At 46.3% G+C, this 24,417-nt stretch overlaps 1 protein-coding gene across 4 annotated transcripts in view; it reads right to left on the bottom strand.

The window, feature by feature from the left end:
• GNG2 (G protein subunit gamma 2) overlaps positions 1–24,417 on the bottom strand; it is a 97,190-nt gene that overhangs the window by 56,386 nt on the left and 16,387 nt on the right. Inside the window, exon 3 of one of the 4 annotated variants that reach the window (XM_005603468.4) lies at positions 2,932–3,030. The exons of the other annotated variants lie outside the window; for them this stretch is intronic. The gene's annotated coding sequence lies outside the window, so the exon portion shown is untranslated. The remainder of the gene's footprint in view (positions 1–2,931; positions 3,031–24,417) is intronic. 4 annotated transcript variants of the gene reach the window in all.

Raw genomic sequence — 24,417 nt, 5'->3', positions numbered from 1 at the left:
AACAGCTTTCTTCTAGACATTCTCCAGTGCCTTCTTGTTTTCACTCAATAGGTGGATGCTGTGTGTTTCAAACATGGCAGCAAACAGAATGTGCATATTAGTTGACGTTTCTTCTAAATTTCTCTGTAATATCCACCTACATCATCTCAACTGAGTGCATACTATTCCACTGAGCTGTCCGATATTTTGATTGCTTCCAATGTTTGCTATTATAGATAGCTCTACTATAAACGTTTTTAAAGAAAGTTTTCCTTTTAACATTGTCTCCGAGGATAAACTCTGAAAATGGATAGAGAGAGAGAGTCCCCTGATTGCTGTAACGACATCAGCTGGGTCCTTTGGAGATGCTGGCAGGCTTCTCCCGGGTGGTTCTGTGTTGCTGGTTTTATTTCTTTAACTTGCTAAATTAAAAGGTGTGAAATTGTATCTCATGGTTGTCTTGGTTTGCATTTACTTTATTACTCTGAGGATGAAGAGCTTTTTCATTGTTGATTCTGTCATTTCCTTAGTCAGTCATCAAGCCCCTAGCGGCCCAGGTCAGACACTGTCTCTGCCCTCGGGGGACCTCACCTCTGCCTTTGCTTTCACACAAATGCCTGTTAAAATTCAACCAACTGCCGATGGAAGCTTGTGTCATCTTTTTAGCTTTGAATAAGCACCTTATTTATTTAAATTTAGACAATAAATCTTTACCTGTCATATTGCTGATATCTTCCCAATTCAGTTTTTCCTCAGTTTTGATTGAATAATTTTAATTTTTACATAGTTGTAAATAATCATATTCAAAATATTTAACAATTTGCAAGATAAAATATTAATATGCAATGTAGTAAACCAAAATATTTATCCAAAATATAGTTAACATTCCTTTTATTTGCCAAATTAACTCCATCCTAAAATATTTGTAAGTGATATATTATGGAGAAAAAGAATCACCAAAATATTCTAGAAATTTCCAAGTCATTTGTTGATTGTTAAGATTGCTGCTGCTGCGATCCGGTTGCTGGCGCTGTGACCCAGCTAAGTGACACCCTGTTCAAGCCATGTAAAAACCACACCGATGGGTTCGTATCCCTTCGTGGTTGCTGTGGGACTGGTTTATTTCAATTCAAGATGCCCCAAAATATTCATTCTGGGGCTGGCCCCGTGGCCGAGTGGTTAAGTTCGCGCGCTCCCCTGCAGGCGGCCCAGTGTTTCGTTGGTTCGAGTCCAGGCCGCGGACATGACACTGCTCATCAAACCACGCTGAGGCGGCGTCCCACATACCACAACTAGAAGGACCCACAGCGAAGAATATACAACTATGTACCAGGGGGGCTTTGGGGAGAAAAAGGAAAAAATTAAATCTTTAAAAAAAAAAAAAAAACCACACCGATGACTTCACCATTACACAGACACCCCCGAAACTTCCCGGGTCTGTGCTGCAGTGGAAGCTCTGCGGCGGGCACCCACCTGGATGCCCGTGGCCCCCAGAGGTGGGCCTCCGTTGCTGCCCCGCTCCTCTAGTCCATTCCCACCACCGTGGCCTTTGTGGGTGACATCGTTAGACAGCTGACCATCTCAGTGAAGAGGTAGCTTCTCTTTGCCACCCGATATGAAACATTTCAGTACTGGAACACCCAGAGCGGCTCCACCAGTGTGTACCAGCTGACCAGCAGCCCCGGCTACCCCGTAGTAAGCACTGTGTGTGAAACGATTCTTCAGAAACGTGACTGTCGCAGATCTGACACCTGCTTCGATGACAGATCCTGTGCATCCCCAAATACTCTAGATGGTCAACTTGGCAGAATGTGGGAACACACTGGAATCACCCTTGCACGCTCCCCATGGGAACTCTGCACACACGGGCTAAATAGCTAACTAAATAAACAAACCCCAAAGTCAGCTGACGAGAGCGTTTGGAGACTGCAGGCAAATTTACGCCATCGCGTTTATTCAACTGTGAATACTGAGTTACTCTTTCTGGCAATTAGACGACCGATAGATTCAAACCCCCTTAAGGCCAAGTCATGGCTGGAAGAACCTAGAAGGTGACAGTGACGGAGAATTTTCTCTCTGCCCCCTCCCGTCCCCCACCCCGACCGTCTCTACTGTCTTCCAGGGAACGTGTGAACAAGGAAATGGGATTGCTTCTTGAGAGTAAAGCTGTCGAGTCTGTGAAGAAACATTTTCCAAAATTCAGAAATGAGGCGGAAAGACGAGTGTGCCCTTCCAGTGTCGCACTATCGCACATCTAAAAGCTTGCCCAGCTTCACCTGACACCGTAGGCAAAGGTCAGGTTTTTGATTTACTGTTGCTTAGGGCCCAGACTCCACGAAGCTAGGTGTTCACTTAGAATGATAAATGAGAGAGGATTTTTTCTGGTAGAAATGCAAGCTATTTGATTAAAAAAATAACCCCAAGTTTATGCCTTTATTGTCTGTAGGGCATTAGCCAGGTTTGCATGTAACTTGGCAACACTATTTCATTCTTTCTCTCACTGACTGTATATATTCCTGCATTCTTTAAATCAGATTTTTCAGCCCTGTTTCCTTCCATGGGTTAATTAAAGATTTGACACCTGCTCGCTATGTATGTGTATGAGATTCACATTGCTAACTTTTTCAAAATTAGCTTTGACACCCATAACCTCATGGGTTGCAGTGGAGATGGGCAAAAACATCACCAAAGAGACAGAAGGACTTCCAGACACGGCTGACAGATTGACAGTGGTGACTTGCCAGCATTAATTTGATCACCTGTCAGTTAGGAAGGGGAAGCTGGTGGGTCAGCAAGGGAAGCTCCATAAGTAAGTGTCCACCCGTCTGCGTGCTGACCGGGGAATGTGGGGTCCCTCGGCAGGTGTATCCTACGTCTTCAGCAGGTAACCAGCCTGATGCACTAACACGAAAGCCCTACCTTGAGCTCCTCTTTTTGCATGTCCATGCTCACCTATAAGTTCTGGACTACAAGCCGGCTTCCCAGGCGGGCAGATGGTTCACTCGTCAGGCCCACACACGTCGCCCACGCAGCTGGGGGTTTCCTTATTCACTGAAAATTAATAAGTTGTCATTGGCATGTGATTTTACATCCTGGCTCTCCATGGAACCTGACAGGGCATGTCTGTGCTGGGACTCAAATCTGCTCTGGTTCTCCCACTGGCTCACGTTTCTAGGCCGCCGGCTGTGGCCACCCCAGATCGTATGCTTCCTCCAAGGCACGTGCCAGCTGCTCAGAACTCTGACACGTTTTTGGTCATTTGCTGTTAAATTTCCAATCCCCATGGCCAATGCTTTTATAAAATTTAACAAAAATATCCAGAAAAATGAAATTTAAAAAGGTCATAGAAAATACAAGCCCATTTTTTAATTCTTAGATTCAGTGGAATCCAAATTACTCTGTAATATACACAATGTAGAAGTTCCTTTTAAAAGCGTGAGCGTTTCTAAATGCTTGCTTCCAATTTGTGTGCTCGTCTCAGGTCCAGGGAGCCCGTTCATCTGGGAGCTTGTTAGAAATGTGGATTCTGGGGCCTCACCCACGGCCCCTGAATCAGAGACTCTGGGGTGGGCCCAGCAGACTGTGTTAACAGGACTCCCACGTGATTGTGACGCGGGCTCGATTTTACGGGAATCCCTCACCCGGGGAGCGGATACGTCAGAAGTCGTGAGCCTGGATGTCAGACGGGCTGGGCAGCTACAGAAACGCAGTCTTGACGAGATGAGGATCATGAGGAAGGGTGGTTCCCTGGCGAACTGTGGCCTGGAGGGCCCACATGGAAGCATTCGGATCCAGACACACACACACCTCTGGTCAAACAAACCTCTACGGGAGAGTGGGAACCCCTGGTCTATTACCTTTTCTAAATGTGGATTTATAGTAATCTGCACTTTGATAAAGTGATGAGTCACTTTTGCCTGACAAGTGTTTCAGCTCAGATCATTGTATATCAAATCCTAAGAGTAGGAAGGCTTATTCTTGAGGTCTTTATTCTGTCACAATAATCTGCTTCCATTTTTAATTCTGTATCATTCTATTTTGAATAGTGAGATGTTCAAATACATTTTTAGTCATCCTTGAGTATTTCTTTTTCCTTGATAATTTGAAAGTTAATTCTTACCAATTAGTTTTAGAATAATTTTGTTGTATTCCATAAAGTGTCCTAACAACATTTCAGTTGAAACTGTTAACTATGGGTTAACTTTTAGTTAACTATTACTTCACTTGGTGATGAGTTAGAAAAAAGCAGGCTCTGGGTTCCCATCCCGGCTCTCGGCTGGCCCACTCTGTGACTCTGGCAGGACCCTGAGCGGCAGCCGTGACTGGGCACCAGCCACGCCTGCCCCTCAGGCCACTCAGGAATTAATGGAACAATGCGTTCAAATCACCCGAGAGCTCGCACGTGCTTCAAACGTCACTGCCTTTCCCTTCCTCCCGTCCCCAAATGCTAAAGATCCTCCTCTTCTCTGTCGCTTAACAGTCTTCTTTATTCCAGGAGAGAAAGAAGTGAGCAACACAGCAGTCCTGAAAGTGATACCTTTTCCCTTTGGACTGCTTGTCTACGACCTAATTATTTCATAGATAGTATTTTTATTACTATGATTTTTGGGTGAGTTGTACTCAGTCATAAAATGTGATGTATGATGATATAATTCCTGATTTCTTAGTTCTTATGGCAAGTCTCCGTGTATTCAAGTAGAGAATACATTTTTATGACTTCTTATGTGTCTGAGAGAAATTTATTTTCCACAGCAACAAAAGACAAAAATAGATAAATTAGACTACATGAAAATTTAAAACTTCCGTGCATCAAAGAACACAATCAACAGAGTGCAAAGGTAACCTATGGAATGGGAGGAAATATCTGCAAATCCCATAAGGGGTTAATATCCAGAATATATAAAGAACTCCTACAACTTAATAACAAAAAACAAACAACCTGATTAAAGAATGGGTAAAGGACTTGAATACACTTTTCTCCAGGGAAGATATACAAACGGTCGATAAGCACATGAAAAGATGCTCAATGTCACAAAGCATCAGGGAAATGCAGATCAAAACCATGAGACATCACCTCGCACCTGTCAGGATGGCCATGATCAAAAAGACAAGAGACAGCAGGTGCTGGCGAGGACGTGGAGAAAAGGGGAGCCTTGTGCACTGTTGTGGGAATGTACAATGGTGCAGCCACTATGGACAACAGTGTGGAGGTTCCCCAAGAAATTAAAAATAGAGCTACCATGTGATCCAGCAATCCCACTTTGGGTATATCCCCAGAAGAACTGAGAGCAGGATCTTAAAGAGATGTTTGTACACCCACGTTCATAGCAGCATCACTCACAATAGCCAAGAGGTGGAAGCAACCCATGTGCCCAATGATAGATGAGTGAATAAACAAATGTGGTCTATACACACAATGGAATATTATTCAGCCCTCAAAAGAGAGGAAATCCTGCCACATGCTACATGATGGATGAATCTTGAAGACGTTAATCTAAGTGAAATCAGCCAGTCACAAAAAGACAAATACTGTGTGTAAATATACTGTATATAAATACTCAGATGAGGTCCCTGGAGGACTCAAATTCATGGAGACAGAAAGTGGAATGGGGGTGCCAGGGGCTGGGGGGAGCAAGGAATGGGACACTAGTGTTTACTGGGGACAGAGTTTCAGTTTGGGAAGATGAAGAGAGTTCTGGAGACGGATGGTGGTGGTGGCTGACGACAATGAGAATGTGCTTAATGCCACTGAACTGTGCCCTTGAAAAGGGTTAAGATGGTAAATTTTGTGTTATGTGAATCTTACCACATTTAAAAAGAAAAAGCCTCAAAAAACCCCAAGATGTTTAATTTTCCTTTCTCTACCCTTAATCTTGATATGAATCATCATTCTGCCTTATCGTTGGCACCACTCTTGCTTCAGTTCCACCTAAGGCCTGGGCTGGGAGGGCCCGAGCCCCGGGGAGGGGCGGGTTCAGCGTCTGTGGGCTCGTCCCGAGAGTGGCTGGGCCTCAACACAGGTGAGGCCAGGAGAGGACCTGAAGTACGCTGCCGAGATGGGGAAAGTCTCCCCGAGGAGCTGGGACACAGTCCTTGAAGGTCGGTTCCGGAGTAGAGGTGGTTTCTGGGGCTGACAGGGCGCTGGGGGCTGGAGAGTCCGTCTTCCTTTCCCGGCTCCCCGGCTGCAGCTGAGGAGGTTCACCGGGACCTGCCGGCCTTTGCTGACGAGGGATCCGGATGAGCCCCCAGTCCCCACCGCATCGCCGATCCTGTGGCATCGGCAGGAGCCTGGAAGGCACAGCTGACAGCGCCCAGGGCTGGAGGGAGGGCAGGCCACGTGCCGGGCCCTGGCAGCACCTCAGGAGCCCTCCCGGGGCAGAGGCAGCCCGCCTGGGGGCTCCGCAATGACAGGCAGGTATTCGAGGCGCTCCTCCCTCTCTGGGCGGTTTTCATTCTGACAAAGGGCCTCCCGGCACCCTTTGTGTCGTTGTGTTTGTTCCACTGGGGTTTTGCTGAGCTAGTATTTTAACCATCTTCTTTCCTTTTTCAACGAGTGCTCTTTTTAGCTTTGTTTCACGTTGCCTCCTTGTATTTTTCACTGTTTTTCAATGGGATGAGGAGGTACAGAAAGAGTTACGAGCCCATGCCGCTCCCCCCTCTCCTGGCTCCGATGCACATCTCTGTCAGTCCCAGCCAAACCCAAATGCAGGGGCGGTTTCTACCCCGAAAATTCATCGTGCAAGCCATTCAAAAGAACCACTGACACAGAAAGGAGTTCCCTGTCCTTTCCTGTATAATTTAAATACTTCATCATCATTTGTAAGCAGTGATATTAGCCTCAAAGGCAGCTTGGGAAATGGGTGAAATAATATGCCTCCAAAACGTCCAGAGTGTGGGCTCTGTCAACTGGAACCCGTGGTCTCTAACACAGGTCACCACAGGACAGAGACACCCGCTCGAGAAGCCCAGCCACAGACGGAAAACAAAATAAGTGGAAAACAATCCTGGGGGGAGGGGGAAGCTTCTAGAGAAGAGCCCGAGCCTTAAACCCACAGTCGGGGCCTCCTGCCAAGAGCCCCTTTCACAGGCTGCCTCACAACAACCTCACTTGAAGGCGGGCCTTGGAAGGAAAGTCACTGTTTCACAGATATTTCCCACAGCTTCCCTTTAAAACAGTATCCTTCAGGGCCTGGCCCGGTGACATGCTGGTTAAGTTCACTCCACTTCAGCGGCCCAGGGTTCGTGGGTTCAGATCCTGGGCATAGACCTACACACTGCTCATCAAACCATGCTGTGGCAGGTGTCCTACATACAAAGTAGAGGCAGATTGGCACAGATGTTAGCTCAGGGCCAATCTTCCTCAGCAAAAACAAACCAACCAAAAAAATATTCTCCTTCGACACTGCGGGACATGCTGCTGTTACCACCTTATGGGGCCCTGGCCTCAACGTGGCAGGGCCAATAACCTTCTCTGTGTACTTGGCCGAGTTCAGCTCCGTCTGCCTTTCACCAAAGGAGTTCACTGCCAGGTGAGAGGGGGCCACATCTGGCAATCGGTTCAGGGAAAGACAGGCAACAGTACAGATGCCTACGTCCCTGACAGCACAGCTGACCGCTGATCACCCGCCTCACACCGCTTTCACCAGTCGAGCCTCGATCTGTCGCTCCTCCCAGAAGGCACCCCAGGAGTGTGGATTCAGCTGGAGACTCGGTTCCACCCGAGTAAGCTGCTCACCTGAGCCCCTCAATTCTGACGTTGTCCGTTCACGTCACAGTTGCTCTCCCTGGGTCGGGTGGCGTGGCCACCCTGCCTCCCACGTCCGTTTCACTCTCATTGGCTGGGAGCTGCTCTCACCTGGCGGCCTGACCTCGCGAAGCCTCTTTCTCAGGATCATCAGCCTGGAAACTCACGCGCTTCCTCCCATAGGTGAACGACGGCTCGACCCCACTGGACCTCAGGCCAGACGGACCTGCCTGTCCAGCCCTACTCGGTGGAGCTCTCCTCGGCCCTGAAGGCCCTCAGGATGTGCCCTCACTCGTGCAATGACGCCTCCCAGGGCGAGGCCCACCCACCATCAAACGCATGCGTTTCAGCAGCAGTTGCTTGTTCCTTTTGTTTCTGACAGTTTTCTCCCCTTTACCCCTTTTGTTGTGTGATTAATTCTCAGATTTTATTTATTTATTTATTTATTTATTTATTTATTTAGAGGAAGATTAGTCCTGAGCTAACATCTATTGCCAATCCTCCTCTTTTTGCTGAGGAAGATTTGCCCTGAGCTAACATCCATGCCCATCTTCCTCTATTTTGTATGTGGGATGTCTGCCACAGCATGGCTTGATAAGCCGTGTATTGGTCAGCAATGGGGATCCGAACCCACCAACCCTGGGCCGCCAAAGCAGAGAGCGCAAACTTAACCACTCAGCCACCGGGCCGGCTCCTATCATTCTTTATTTCTGCTTATTTTTGCTATTCCTTATTTCCACTTAATACATGCCATTGATACTCACTAAACGCTGTATATATACTCCTTTCTCCTTCCTTTGAAATATGTTTGGAAGAAAGCATTGAATAAAACCACTTCTGCTTAAAACAAATCTGTACGCCAACACACACTCCATCACGAGCGTCTTCAAATTCATTCTTCTGCTGATTACAGCGATAACAACCCCAAATCCTGAGGCTTCTTTCTATGAGTGAAAAAGGACATTTGAGCTTTGGGTCTGAGCCCTCCACGTCTTATCCCATTCTCAGTTTTTGGACTGTTATTCTGAAACTTGTGCTTTTCCTGGGGGTCAGAAGGACGTGTACTCAAATCCGGACTCTATTACTTAACAAAGCGCATTACTTGACATCTGAAACAAGGGGGCTGTACCACCAGGGTTTTGAAGACTGAGTGAAACAGTGTATCATACAGCTCTGGCTACATAGGAGATGTGCCCTACATACTCACTCCCCTGCCTCTGCCTTTTCAGGTTTGAATCACAGTCTCATTCTGCAAGGGCCCTGTGGTCAGAGCACTGATCCGCCTGCATGGCGTTTTCAGTCTCCCGTCCTAAGAGCTGATGAAACAGCCACGATGTGAAGAAATTCCTATTTTGGACCCAAAGTGTAAGGTCAGTGACTATTTGGGGTTGGCGGGACATGTGAAATTCTTTCTTTAGCTTTCTCAAATGAATGACATCTTGCTGGACAATTTTTTCCACAAAGAGAACTGCAGATGCTACATGTCCTTGGGGAGCTCTTGGTGTCGTTGTGGCTGCATCTAAAATCGGTGTTTTGAATGTTATCTGGTCTTTATTCCAGATGTTTTCAGATGTCTTACTCACTGAAGTTTAAAAATGTTACACGTACCGTCTTGACAGCTTTCTCTAGATGTTAACTTCTGTTCATAGATGAAGTCTTTAATCCATTCTGAAAACATTTTACGCCTTAAATTGTTGATTCTTTAAATTTTATTTCTTCTATTGACTCAAGTTCTTACTCTATTATTTTTAAGCTAAAACACTGTACTCGATTCTAGAAATGAGTCATTTTGGTCCCCCATTATTTACACCCATTTACTAGAGCCATCTAATTTTGGATTTGATTCTGTGGTTAATAAGTAAACGGTCCAATTAACTGTTAACCAGTTTTCAGTGTAAACTCTTTACTACTTCTAGAAATGTCCTTAACTGTGATATGCCTTTGTTTCATGTCTTTATATCTTCTTTCTTCTCATTTAGTGCATATTCAAGTCATTTTTTGAATTCTGATGGAGACCTTTTGGTTGTTCCGTATCAGACAATTTTAAAGTTTATTGGTTTTTTCCTATTCCTTTATAATTTTATTCTTTCGGATAGTAGCATTTAAAAATTAATTGAGTTGGGGGCCAGCCCGTGGCGTAGTGGTTAAGTTCGCACGTTCCGAATTGGCAGCCCAGGGTTCACCGGTTCGGATCCTGGGTGCAGACCTGGCACTGCTCATCGAGCCATGCTGAGGCAGCGTCCCAAGTATAAAAGGGAGGGAGGTGGGCAGGGATGTTGACTCAGAGCCACTCTCCCTCACACACACACAAAATTAGTTGGGTTCTTTTGAAAATTCTTCTTTGACTTATTTTTTGGATATTGAGGTTATGTAATTGAAGATTTTTGTTTGAGACATTTTTGTTGGCATTTTAATGGGTTTAATATGAAGAAGGCTGGTCATTAGATCCAAGAGGCAGAAATACTTCTACTTGTAAATCCTAGCCTTTGAAAGTAAATATAGGAGAACAGTAGGTTTCTCACATACGGATAAGAAAATTCTTCCAATAAATGATAGTCCTCATCTACCTTATATCTTGTGGCTTTATCTTCAAATGAGCCTCTGTTCAACAGATAAAATTATGTTTCCAAGGAAATTGAAATGTAAATACAGTAATTAGTTTCGTCTGTGAAGATCCCACTTTTGACAAAGTCTTGGCTAGTCCAGAACTGAAAGAAAAATCAGCACATCCAGCTGCTCGAGGCTCAGAGCCGCCATAACCTGCCCCGCGTAGCAAAGCTGGAACAGGGTCGAGTGGCACGAAGCTCTGCTCCAATGCTCTGCAAGTCCGGCTGATCACGTCCGACCCCAAGGACCGGAAGTGGGGTGGCTGGGCGGTTTAGTCTGAGAAGAAGTTCTAGCACTAAGAGAGGGAAGGCTGTTCATTGTTCTGTTTATTGTACACCCAGCCATTTAACCAAACTTCCAATTTTAAAAGAAACAAAACTCTTATATACTGAGGAATGCATTTTAAAAGAAAGCTTAGTATTTATTTGAAAACTATTATAAAATGTTTTTTAAAGATATAAAACAACATTGAAGAGAAACGTGTTTCCTGGATGGAAAAAACAAAATATAAAAAAAGTTGATCCTTTCCAAATTAATACATGATTTTAATGCAGTTTTAATCAGATTCCCCAATGGTTGTTTCCTGTTTTAGACTATAACAAAATGAATTTAAAGTTTATATGGGGAAAAAAGCCACACAATACCAAAAAATATTGAAAGAGAAGAGTAAAATGGGACTCAGTTGCTTTCCTATATACTAAAACCTTAAACTATTATAATCAAGGTAGTGTCATATTGACACAGGAATAGAGGAAATATAATGCAAGGTGCAGAAATTGATACACAGATATGTGAAACAATCTATGACTGAGGTGGCTTTTCAATTCTGTGGATAAAAGGTGTCATCAGGCTGGCTGTATCTTGAGAAGAGCATGAAGCTATGTTCATACCTCACACCATACACCAAATATATTCCAGATGGATTAATGTGTGTGCATAAAAATAAATCAATGAAAGTACTGGAAGAGAGTTAGGAGGAGATTTATGTTACCTTGGGTAGAGGAAATCTTCCTAAGCCAGAAAAGACACCATAAAGGAAAAGATAGATGTATGTGACTAAATGTAAGAGGGTTTTTTTTGTATGGCGAGAGATACAACAAACAAAATCAAAGAGAAGTGATTGACTGGGAAATGAGTCACTTTACCTGCAGAGCAGAAAAGGCGTTACTGTCGCCACCAAACTAAGAGCTCCCGACAAACTGAGGACAGAGTCAAATACCTTGAGGGAAATAAGGGCAAAGGATGAGAAACGACAATTCACAGGAGAGGAAATGCCACAGAACTCTAAGGACGTGTGAGAAGGTGCTCAACCTCACCAAAACCCAAGGGGAGGTGAGTCAAAACAGAAAACCATCCTCCACCCAGTACAGTGACGATGCCCGCGGTGCCAGAACACAGGAAACAAGCAGTCCCAGTCCCGTGCTTGCCAACAGGAGCCTGAACCGATACAACGTTTATGGAAAGAAATCTGGCAACACTTTGGAATCCGAGATGTGTGTGCCCTCTGACTCAGCAGCCCCCCTGGGGATCCCGGGAGCAGAGAGCTGTGCACCAGGACAGGCCAGTTAGAGGGAACTCAACACACCAGGGAACGACGCCAATGTCCCTCCACAGGGGACGGGGCCACCAGCCCTGTGTGACCACTGGCTTGGGTCAGATCCACACCCACGAGCTGGGCAGATGTCTCCTGTCTGTTGTGGAAACACAGTAACGCTCACATCTGAAAAGTCCTCAGACACGACATGCACGCACCAAATGTCTATGTGTGTGATTGAACCGTACGAAATTGATGATGTTCAACTGCTTTTGATCCAATAAAATGTCAGTCTTGTAAATCTCAACCTAACATACGCTTATGCCATATTTGTGAGCATGAGAAACAACGCAGAGTGAGGCACCCCAGGGCATTAACACGGTTGTCTGGGAAAGCGAGAGACAGGCTAGAAAGGGGAAATGAACAACTTCTCCGCATGTCTTGGCACTGTTCTACTTGTTAAAAAATTTGCAAATTAGGGGCCGGGTAAACAGAAATTTCTCTCATGCAATTTTTGTAGTGCACCAGAAGCTGGAGAGAATACAACAGAAAACCTTCCAAGTCACCTCGGAAAACATTCTTTGCTAAGTTACAGCAAAAAGCAAAGGTAACATTTCTGAGTAGAGTCCAACGGGTTTTACTTTCACCCTGGGTTAAGACCTTTCATTCACTTGATGATTTAAACTAAGTGACACCAAAACTCAAACCTTGGCTGGTAACATTTTCAAGAGCAGGAAAAAGAAACAGTTTTTCTCAGCTACAAATCGTGAGGTCCCAGGAAACACTGATGCACTGGGAGCTGACGGTGCCGCTCTGTTTCCAGACACACAGTGCTGACCTTCGTCCTTGGCCCTCCGGCAGCTAAAAGCATTCTAAATAGGGCGGTATTTCACCAGGTGGCGGAAGACCAGCAAAAAGGGAGGAAGTTGTGCTGGGCCTCATCCTCCACAGCTGCTTGGACCCGGGCTGCAGCTGCCACGGACTCTCTGCCAGTCCTGAGCGCCCGCTTCTCTGCTTCCGAGGGTCGTTTTGAATATTCCGACGTCCACTTGCTCACTCTGCTCTGTCTACTGCTGTTAGGAGTCTGGTAAATAATCTGACTTGGCTAAGATGCTTTACTGACCGGATATCCTGTAGCTAATTAACTGACTAAAGCCAGAGGAACGTAGAGGTTAGACAATCTGGACGTGTTGTCTTTAAAGGAAGGAAAAGAAAAAAAAGCCAAAATGGTACAGGCCCTTTATCGTCTCAAGTAAACAAAAACAATACGACACTGAACCGCCTCCCCAAACACGATCTATTTGCAGGTGTGACGTTTTCACTTCCTAATGCCAGCAAGTTCCACTTTGTGCTCAAGGCCTGGAAATGCAGGAGCAGCACCGTCGGAGGTGAACAGCTCGTCTTCCCTTTAGCAAGCGAGAAAAGGGAAATAAATTAACTGCTGCTCTTGAATGCTTTTCCCCAGGCAAAGTTTTACAGATTGCTTTTCCAAAACAACAGCTTTATTGAAATATAGTTCACATACTATAAAATTCACTCTTTTAAAGCATACGATTCAGTGATTTTTAGAATATTCAGTCACGCATCTATCACCATATCAAATTCCAGAACACTTTCGTCACCCCAAAACCATATCCATTAGCTGTCACTCCTCACTCCCTCTCGCATCCCAGCCACCCCTAACCCACTTTCTGTGTTTATGGATTTGCCTGCTCTGGACGTTTCAGTAAGTGGAACCAGACAACCTGTGGCCTGTTGTGTCTGGTTTCTTCCTCTTAGCACCACATCCTCAAGGTTCATCTATGTTGAAAGCATGAATGAACATTTCATTCCTTTTTATGTTGAATCATACTCCGTTGTATAGCTATGTCACAATTTTATCCGTTTGTCAGTTGATGGGCATTTGGGCTGTTTTCTGCAGGTGGCGGATTTATGACAAAGAATGAAAGAAAGCCCAGGAAGCAGAAGGCACTGAACTTGTGCTCAAACTCAGCCCAAGCCAGGAGCTAACAAACACCATCACTGCTCTGTCTGCATTTACACCTGGTTGCTGTAAACAGCGCTGCCGCTGGAGAAAGGCAGTGGAAATGTCAGCTGTGGGAACATGGAATACGCGAAGATTTTTTCTTATACTATTAATGAGAAAATAAGAAGGGAAACAATTAAAACATAATTGCAATTTTAGTTTAATGGCAATTAAAACATAATATCTTCCAAAAGGTGAGCAGATAAACCATGGATGCCAACCCAACAGATACTATGCAGCAACAAAGGGAGAAACTGTTGATACAAACATGATGCCTCTCGTGTAACTATGCTGAGCAGAAGAAGCTGGGCGAAAATTAATGCATAATATATGATTGCATTGATGTGAAAGTCTAGAAAAGGAAACTCTCTGGAGCCGCAGAAGCAGATCAGTGGCTGCCGGAAGATGGGACGGGAAGGAGAGAATGTTGCTGGGCATGAGGACACCGGATAAGTTCGTTGTTGTGATTGTGGCGATGGTTTCATGGGTGTATCAGTCAAAACTCATCACTTTAAATATGTATCATTGATCATATGTCAGTTATTTTGTATATTGAAATTATACCTCAATAAGGGTGTTAAGAAACAATGTTTTTTTAAAAAGTGAGTATACCGCCCCAAAAAAGTATTTGAATGATTACTGTGTGGAAAACATTGCCTTCATTTCACATATATGGTTTCAATTAATTTTGTAACAAGTCAAATTTTTCTTTTTTACAGACGAGGAAACTTGAGGGTGAGAGAGTTCAGTAATTTGCCAGGGTGGTCAAGCTGGGATCTCTTCTTGCTCCTGAACCCCGAGTCCACGTCCTTTCACACTGCCTGTCACTGCTCCTGCTACAGACCCAGCTCTGTTTCCTGGAACCCCTGTAGCCCAGCATTTCCCAAGTCTGGGAATTTTCTGGCCCAGGGAAGAGGGTTATGCTTAGGGTAGGATTCTGATGTGTTCTCTTTCGCCTCTCATTGGACGCTGCCACAAATATCTCTCCAATCATGGGGATTTATCCGATTCAGTTGATGTGTTCATTTTCACTGGGTCAGAGTGGTTAATCTGGATTAGACCAAGGCAAGGAGTCCTGGTCCCTGGGTCAAAGAAGTGAAAATACTTCCTCTGGGATTAGAAGCAAGCTGGACCAACAGAAAACCGGCCGCAGCCCACGGCCGGGAGTGGGGCTTCTCTGGGACGACAGCCCCTCCTGATTGCGGGAGGCCCGAGCGTGTGGCTGGTCCAGTCGGGGCTGCTCTGAGGAATCGGCCTTCTTCTGCTGCCCCTCCCGCTCCACTTGGACTCTCAGTGGAGGGTCCCATCCGCCTCTGAACTGCACACTCGAGACAGTGGTTTTGCACTTCTCTATCTCCCCCAGACCATCCCTCACCACACAACAACTGGACTCGGTTCCAATGCCGTCACTGTATCTGGGCCCATTCAAACACGGGCTGTGGCCTGGATTGACTGAGACTAATGGAACAGTGAAAGTTGGTTAAAACCACGTTTTTGTAAGACAGATGGATCTGGGTGTGGGGGCACCACGTCTTTCATGGGAGACTTTCATAACAAAGGTTAACTGCTTAGGAAATCTTCCATTTGCCCCCCGGCTCCACCCAGCTCCGTGCCCTCAGTCTAACCCGCATGGACTCACAGCAGCTCCCTGTTCTTTGTCTTCCAGGTGGGTCTGGTCCATGGGAGCACAAGCAGATCAGAGGGAGGGAGGAGAGTCCTGTCAGGGTGCTTGTCTCCTGGGGTCCCTGCCTGCAGGGTCATTGTAATCGGCTACCCACCTTTCCTGGAGACCACAGCTCCATCAGGAGGTCCCTGCCCCCAGCCCTCACGCCTTCGCCCGTCCCGATGGGTACAGGGCCCCTGGAGAGGGGCGCTTCCCTTGCAGTTTCTCTGGACCCTGCCCACATCCTTGTAAACAGTGTCTGTATGAAGCTCTCCTAAAATTAATCAGTTTGAGGATGCCAATTGCTCCCCAAACTGCTGACACTTTCTGAGGACTGGGAGTATGTCTTATTCAGGAAATGAACTTATTCCAAGTCCTCAGTTTACATGAAAACACTGACGTTCGTGGGGGGTTGATATCAAGCCCACGTGAAGACTAAGGAGGCTGGTAGGTTGTGGGGCTCAGCGGTCAACCAGCACCGGTTCACCCCCGCACGGCGGCTGTGTCAGGCAAGGACAGACAGGAGCCAGGGGGCAGGGACGGCGGGCGATCCAGTTCTCAGCCTGTTAGACTCTGAGAGATGTCAGACATTTCCAGGTTGCTAGATAGTGTTTCTTCACGCCTACAAATCATATTTCCACAGTGCCTTCAACCTTTTTGCAAATGTTATTCTATTTAGATCGAGACTTTAAACTACTTTTGGGGGGTTCTAGTTATCAAATATGAAGAAAGAGGTGTTTGGTACAATAAAAACTGCCTAAATGGCAAATCTAAGAGAAAGTACAGATTTCAGAGGTGCCATCTGTTTTCCCTCATTGAGAGGAATTATCACACAGAATGAAAAGTGCTGGAAAGTGAATTGACGCTTCCTGTCGTGCATAACTTACCATCTTCAGTGGATTTGATTACTTAGAGATTATAACAAAGATATGAGCCCATTAAGGACAAGGATGGATCTTGATCCCGTCTAAGCCCCAAACAAAGCTCGCCTGCCCGGAATCGGCCAATTGCGTCATTCCCAAATGAAGTGTGACGAGAAGAGCTACTTTAAGACGGATTTTCTTTGTTGATTTTTCTCTGATTAAGCCAAATTTCGTTTGGCATGCATTGTAAAGCTCTTTTAAGTGAGAAAGCAAGAATGTTGAAATATTAATCCAGCGCTTTGTTTATTTTTGCTGGTTTGAGTTAGTGTGTGTGTGTGTGTGTGTCACAGAGTAGGGCCGCAGATAGAAAAGAGGAACCCATTGCATGTACCTGAGCCAGCGAGGGAAGACCCAGGCCCGCCTTGTGTTCACGGTACTCACTGTCTACAGGAACTTGAGAGCATTCGAAAGCAGATATTAGAAGGTGTGGAGGACTCCGGCAGCTTCCATTTGATTCTCTGTGGCACCAGATGGCTCTTGTAATGCTCTCGCTTCCTATTTTCCAAATGAGTGGCAACTTCATTCTCTCGACTTTTCCTAACTCGATGCAACGTATCAATGAATAATACCAGCTTGCGTTTGGGCAGCATTTTACGATTTACAAAACGCCTTCGATTCATTATCTCAACTGATCGTTCCAGGAGCTCAGATACAATCAGGGCAAATATCGTGACCCCCATGTTACAGACGAGGAAGCCGAGGCCTGGAGATGTCAGTCAGAACTCTTTTAGCAGCGACTTGAATTCGCTGAGCTGGAAAATGGAAATGTGCTGGCTCAGTGAGCTGGGTTCTCACACTCCAGCTGTGACTGGGATCTCTCCTCCTTTCCTTTCTCTCTCTCTCTCTCTCTCTCTCTCTCTCTGTCTCTCACTTCTCCTCTGGACATCAGATTCCTTCTCTCAGACTGAAGTATGACCTTGCGTGATTCTCACTGCTTGAGACTAGAAAGGATGGGACCTCTCCTCCTTCAACGTGAGTTGGACAATTCCAGAGGAAGAACCTTTTGGCCCCTGCTGGGCTGCGTGTCCCCACAATGAACTAACTCCTGTGGTCTGCGGATGAAATACTACGGGTTCCCCAGCTTCGGTCTAGTCCCCACCCCTGCGGCCAGTATTACCCAAACAAACAAACGAAACAGGAACAGACCCAGCCAGTGAGGAACTTGCGAGAGAGCCAGCCGGCCTACCTTGTGTGGACTGTGTCAAGTAACTGCCATGGGGCGAAAGCAGAAGGCCTATGAGCCCAGCGCCCTCCCTTCTCTCCAGAGCCTGTCGCTCAGGAGCCACAAAGGGGTTACGAGCCTCTGTCTTCCTCGCAGTTACCGGTGGGCTCTGGTTCAAGACCAAAACTTGGAAGGCCTTGGTTTCCAGTCCTGATCCTGTCTCTCGTCAGCTGTGTTCTTGGGCAAGTTACTTAACCTCTGGGAACCACAGCTTCCCCCTTTGTCAAGTCAACAGTTCCTGTGTCACAGGGTCATCAAAGGATAAAGGGAGATAACCGACCCCAGCCGACTTTGAAAATTAAGAAGAACTGCCTTAAGGATTCTCACTTAAGTTCTGCTTGTAAATGATGCGAGGCCGCTGTTACACAGACATGCCCGGGGCTGTCCTCCACCCCAGCCTCTGTTAGACCCACCCCAGTGCTGACATTTCACTCCTTCAGCTTTAAAGGCACATTTCAAAAAGAAGCCTCAAGTATGTCTCAAAATGAAAAGATTTAGTGTAGAGAGAAGCTTCTGAGCAGATGGTTTAAGGGCACTTAACATACTTGCCTTTTCAATTCAGATTAACTGGGGGATGGAAAGTTCTGGAAGACACACGAGAAACTACTCACAGTGGCTACTTCCAGGGAGCGGGGCTAGAAGCTGGTGTTGAAAGGAAACTTCTATTTTCCATTTATTCCTGTCTCTACTACTTGAATTTTTAAAATCTTACACATATATTCCTTTCATAATACAAAAAAATTAACTGAAAAAATTAAAAGCCTGGTTATCACAGAAAAGGAATACAGTACGTAAGTAGTGGAGTGTCTGACTCATAAAAAGCTTTCAAAATGCTCTCCTTTACTGATCAAACTAGGTGTCTAGTGACCAGCCATCCAGCAAAGTAAAACGGGCTTCGCTGAAATAAGAACCAGCGTTCATCTCTGTGAGTGGAGACGTGCTCACTAATCGTGTTATGAGGGCTGCTCGTTACACCTGCTGAGGGTACAGTTTTAAACTCTTACACATTCACACCCAAAAACGAAACCCACTTTCTTATTTCCCAATCATCAAGCGCACGGCCGCCTCCCCACGCTGTTCCAGTTGCTCCTGTAAGCACGCTTCCTTACACTTCCTACGGTCATCAGAGGACGCACAGCTTCGAGGAACCATTCTACTCTACAGCTGGGGGTTTGTGCGATATTTTCTAAGAAACTAAATGTTACGTGGTGGCATATGCCAAAGCTAAAAGACAGATTTAAATAGGATTTTTAAGAATGATGCAATAGCTACGAAGTTTGGATGCTTTGTACCAGCAACGTGCTGTACTGGTTGCCTAGTTACATCTGCAGAAAATCTAGAAGGAATTAAAAACTTTAAAGTTTCACAATTAAACCAAGGATTGTATGTGTAGCCCGACATACTCACCCCGTAAAACAAGTCCCCATCAGTCTTTGGTAGGGTGACAGCCCTGGGGGAGGTCTAAGGAGATATTCCAATAAAAGGCATTTCTGTATGTGAAATTGTTAGCATGCTCACACTTCATTAAAGTTATCACATCCAGGCTCTTCTCATTTTATCACATCCCAGTGCAGTCTGCTACTACAGGATATTAAAAAGCATCCCAACCTGGGAGCCAGCCCCATGGTGAGTGGTTAAGGTCTTGCACTCTGCTTGGTTGCCCGGGATTCGCAGGTTTGGATCCTGGGTGCAGACCTACACACCGCTCATCAGGCCATACTGTGGTGGCATCCCACACAGAAGAACGAGAAGGACTTACAACTAAGATTTACGACTATGTACTGGGGCTTTGGGGAGAAAAAAATAAAAGAGGAAGATTGGCAACAGATGTTAGCTCAGAGCCAATCTTCCTCACCAAAAAATAAAATAAAATAAAATAGAAGTTCAAGTCACTTTATTACGGTGTAGTCTTCCAAAAACAAAAAATAGTGTCATCCTAGTTGATACAACCTCTATCCACGAGAGGTGGGAGGAAGGCAGTGTTTTAAGTTGTTAAACTGAAAGAACAAATTTTACTGTGATCAACATTGTAAAGTACAGGCCTGTCTATAATCTGGTAACAAAAATGATACATCTTAATGATAAACAATAGGTGTCTTAACTCTCAGAGGTGCTTCCTCGTTAGCTCCGCTTTGCAGACACTTCCCAGGCCGTCTCCTCCCGGGAAAGGTCTAGGCGTTCAGCAGGAGTGGGTTACAAAGAACCAGACTCCTTCCACAATGTGAAGACAGGGAGACGCAGCCTTGCTTTTTCCCCTTGAGGTTCAATCAACCTTTTATTGAGGTTATCACAGATCATAAAAGCCCCATTACCATTTTAAAGCACCCGATTCGACAGGGTTCAGCCCGTTCACGACGTTGTGCAGCCGTGCCCTCCACCTGGTTCTGAGGCGTTTCTGTCACCCCAGAGAAACCCCGCACGCAGAGCAGTCATTTGGACCCCGTTTACATTTACTCTGCAATTTGTCTTTGGAAGAGAAAACAAGATCTGGGTTTAAACAACAGCGTAAGAGTTTGATCTGCTTTCATCTCTTCTGGAGCTGGTTTGATTCACAGAAAAGCAGCAGAGGCTCGCAGCTGGAGTGAGCCTAGTCTGAACAAGATGAAGCCAGGAATCAGAGTCCTGAAGGGAGGAACCCAAAAAAGGAATTGGGGAGAAGGTTGAAATAATTCACAATTCTATCCGAGACCTACCCTCATCGGAAACCCAGATCCTACCTCAAGGGCTGATAGCCTCAATCTTATTTTGGACAAAAAAAGAATTGAAAGGGGCCAGCCTGGTGGTGCAGCGGTTAAGTTTGCATGTTCCACTTCAGTGGCCAGGGGTTTGTTGGTTCAGATCCTGGGTGCAGACATGGTACCGCTTGGCCCGCCATGCTGTGGTAGGCGTCCTACATATAAAGTAGAGGAAATGGGCACGGATGTTAGCTCAGGACTGTTCTTCCTCAACAAAAAAAACTGAAAGAGAATTCCTTGGACCTATCAACTGAGATACTTTGGAAGATAGGAAATGATTAAATACATTAAAAAAAAAGAAAAAAAGACTGCAGGCTCCTAAAAGTCAAATGCCTATTCTGGGACAGCTAATGTATGGCTCTTTCTGGGACACTCACGTGCTCTGTGTCCCAGTGGCTTAGAGAACAAAAGCCTCCCAATGAAGGTCACAGTGATGTGAGGGTCACAGCCCCTGGCCCCTCGGGGCCCCGCTTTCGCAGCTGGCTCTGCCGTGGGGGCCGTGGGCCGTGGGAGCCGGGAGCACGGCCCAGCCAGGCCCTCCCCCAGAGGCAGCTTTGGATGGCAGGTCAGGAGCTCTCATCCGCCCCTCGAGGTCAGGAGGCACCTGGTTCTCAGAGGAGACGTCCAGGACATTGTCCACTCCAGGCCCCTCCCCTCGGGCACTCAAGGCCGTCTTCTCACACCCGTCTGTTCCCACACAGGCTGCCGTCTCAGGGGGAGAGTTCAGTTTTGTCACACAAAAGGCGGGATTCACGCTGAGGGCTCCGGGCTGCTTTGGCAAACTCGGGTTTCATAGTTTCCACACTCTGACATGCTGAAGAAGATGCGTGAGGTGTGTGTCACCTGCACAGTGAAGTTAGTAAACTGAGACCCTCAGAGGCACATGAGGAGGGTGCTGGGGACAGGGAGACTGACGTGACTTTGCACAATTGTTGCTGGTTCTTCTTAGTGCTGAATCTCTGGTGTTTTTTACAGTTGGTTTAGAAAAACCTGCAGATGTGGGTACAGATTTTCCAAGAGTTTGACCCCGCCCATCTTCAACCCAAGCCCCCTGGGGTTGTCGTCATTACTTAGTTCCATCAAAATTCCTATTTCAACAATTCATCGACACGACAGCCACGTTCCGCCGGGCCAGTGTTGGACGTCTGGGGTGACCAGCTGCCCCAGTTTGTGGGGACTTGCCGGAGAGCCCCGTGGCCCTGCACGCCCCTTGGCCTTGGGCAAATGGGATGGTTTATTATGCTACCGCCAGCCCTGGGTCTGGTGTCCAGCTCTCTAGTGACCAAGTGTGGAGAAGTGGATAGAAAGGGGATTTGCTAAAAAAAAAAGAAATAGCTGAAATCATTTAAAATCTCCACCAAAAGTTTCTGGCTACATTCTACTCCAGGGATGGCTTCCAAAAAACAACCCAGTGATGCATGTCACTCACAAGGCAAGATACGGTTTCTTACTTTGCAGGGATGACCTACCTAAGGTATGGTGGAAATTAGACCATACTTAGAAATTAGCCATAATAAATACCAGTGCACTGAGGTTCTGAAATATTGTTATTTTTTCCTCCAATTTCCACATTTTAGAGCCTAATAAATAAAGCATATTATGACAGGCAGATATAACAGCATAAAGTAAAAATCTCCCATTTCTTTGGCGCTATTCAGACCTTGGAAAATGCACCCCACGGGCAAACTCAGCTGAGCTGGAGAAGGGCCAGCGTGGCAGCCTCCCCGGGCCATACAAACAGAACCAGAAGCTCTGGCCAAGGAAGGTGCCGCCGGGCTTCAACCTGTGCGCTGGATCCAGTGCCAAAACTCCAAGAAAAAGGGCTTCAGCGCCTGTGTCCACAGAACAGATTTGCAGAGTGGAGACAAGAACTGGCTTCATCAGCCTGGGAAGCCGAGACCTTCTCAAGCCCACGGGACGAAACGTCTCAAAATCCTACCTCCGCTCCCCGAGGCGTTTCCACCTTTCTGAACAATTAGTCTCTTTTACTCAGTAGCAGGCAGAATAACGGCCCCCAAATAGGCCCGCGTCCTAGTGCCTGGGACCCGTGAATACACAACCTGACAGAGGTAAAGAGGCTTGAAGGTGTGATTAAATTAAGGGTCGTGAGATGGGGAGAGTAGCTGGGCTCGTGCAGGCGCCCGATCTTATCCCACGGGGCCTTAAAATCAGAGAACCGTGCCCAGCTGAGTCCAGAGTTAAGCGACGTGACCAGGGCAGGAAGACGCACAGTCACAACGTTGTTAGCGTGAAGGTGGAGAGAGGGGGCTCTAGAACCCCCGGCCTCCAGAAGGAAGGCAGCTCTGTCGACACTTCGCTCTTAGCCCAGTGAGACCCCAGCAGAATGTAAGATTACAAACTCGCACTGTTTTAAGCCTCCGGTTAGTGACAATTTGTGACAGCAGCAGACGAGGAAGGAACATACCCTTCGTCACTTCCACTGTTCTTGAAGCCTGAGCAGTATTTTGCTTTAAACACCAATATTTGACCATTTCTTACCGAGTGTTTAATTTGCTTCTCTGTATAAACTTAAAAAAGTAGAAAAATAGATTTGGTCCTCAAGCAAATATGCTCCAAATCCCTCCCAGAGGGCGGAACGGCGTTTCCTCACACGTCTACTTCGTTTAGTTTCTCTCTTTGGTTTCGTGGCGCAGAGACCACTTCTGTAAGGTACCCGAGCGCAAGCGAAACCAGTAGTGCAGCATGAGGCAGACATGCTCGCAGGTGAGCGTGGAAAACGACAAACGAGCTCTCTAAAGTTGTGTGCAAAGACCCAGCAGTTCTCAACGTCTCCCCAGGGTGCTCTGCGTGTCACAACGACGGGAGCTGCCCTGGCCTTTTGTGAGCCAAGGACGAGGACACCAAAGAGGACAGTGAAGAACTGTGCCACCCAGCACGTCAGCATCCCCCAGAGAAACTGCTGGGCTGGGTCAGAAACACGTGAGTTCATTCATCAGCGTGAGAGAAGTCAACACGAACTTGAGACAGAGCATCACACAGTATCCAGCAGTCCTCATTATCAGGAATGTTTGCTGGAACCGAGGACACCTCAGCCCTCACCTGTAAGGTTCTAAGGACTTGGCCCCAAAACAACCTCACAATGGGGTAGTGAGAGCTGTACCTGGTCTTAAACACACACACACAGGCCTTTCTTCCAATAAACTCTAGACCAGAGATTCTTGTCCTAAGAAGTTTCTTTTTCTTTTCTTTTTCTTAACATTGTCACCCGAGCTAACAACTGTTGCCAATCTTTTTTTTTTTTTTTTTTTCTGCTTTATCTCCCCAAATCCCCCCAGTACATAGTTGTATATCTTAGTTGCACGTCCTTCTACTTGTGTCATGTGGGACACCACCTCAACATGGCCTGATGAGTGGTGCCATGCCGGCGCCCAGGATCCAAACCGGTGAAACCCTGGGCCGCCACAGCGGAGCGCACGGACTTAACCACTCAGCCACAGGGCCGGCCCCAGAAGTTTCTGATTCTAGTAAATACTAAATATTTGCTGACCAAATCCACGGATGAAAGGCCAGCTCCAGGAAACTGAGTCAGGCTGTAAGTTGGTTTTATTTATTATTAGCATTGTGCTGTGGTCGCTAAATAGTTACGTAAATAAGCAATTAAAAATCCAACAGCAGAATTCAAACCACTGCCATAGAATCCAATGGGAAAAAAGAGAAAGTGGTGGGGGTGTAAATGGGATAATACTGGCCATGTGGTGGTAGTTGCTGAAATTGAGTGATGGGGATATGGAAGTTCATTATACTATTCTATTTTGGAATATGCTTAAAACTTTTCCTAATGAGGTTAAATTTTAAAACAGGGAGAAAAGTCGGACTCACTGACTGTTGGCTGGGGAGGGCTAATGGGCAGGCTGTCGCCCCTCCAGGTCTACATGGATTCCAAGGGCCTTCGCCCGTTTCGGAAGCCAATCGGCTTCTTCCAGAAGAAACCCAACAACGTTAGACCAACCTTTTGCCATTATA

The sequence above is a fragment of the Equus caballus genome, chromosome 1 (genome assembly GCF_041296265.1).
Source record: "Equus caballus isolate H_3958 breed thoroughbred chromosome 1, TB-T2T, whole genome shotgun sequence".
NCBI classification, from domain to species: Eukaryota; Metazoa; Chordata; class Mammalia; order Perissodactyla; family Equidae; genus Equus; species Equus caballus.
Note: the sequence above shows the minus strand (reverse complement) of the source record. Positions and strands in the feature narration are given on the sequence as shown.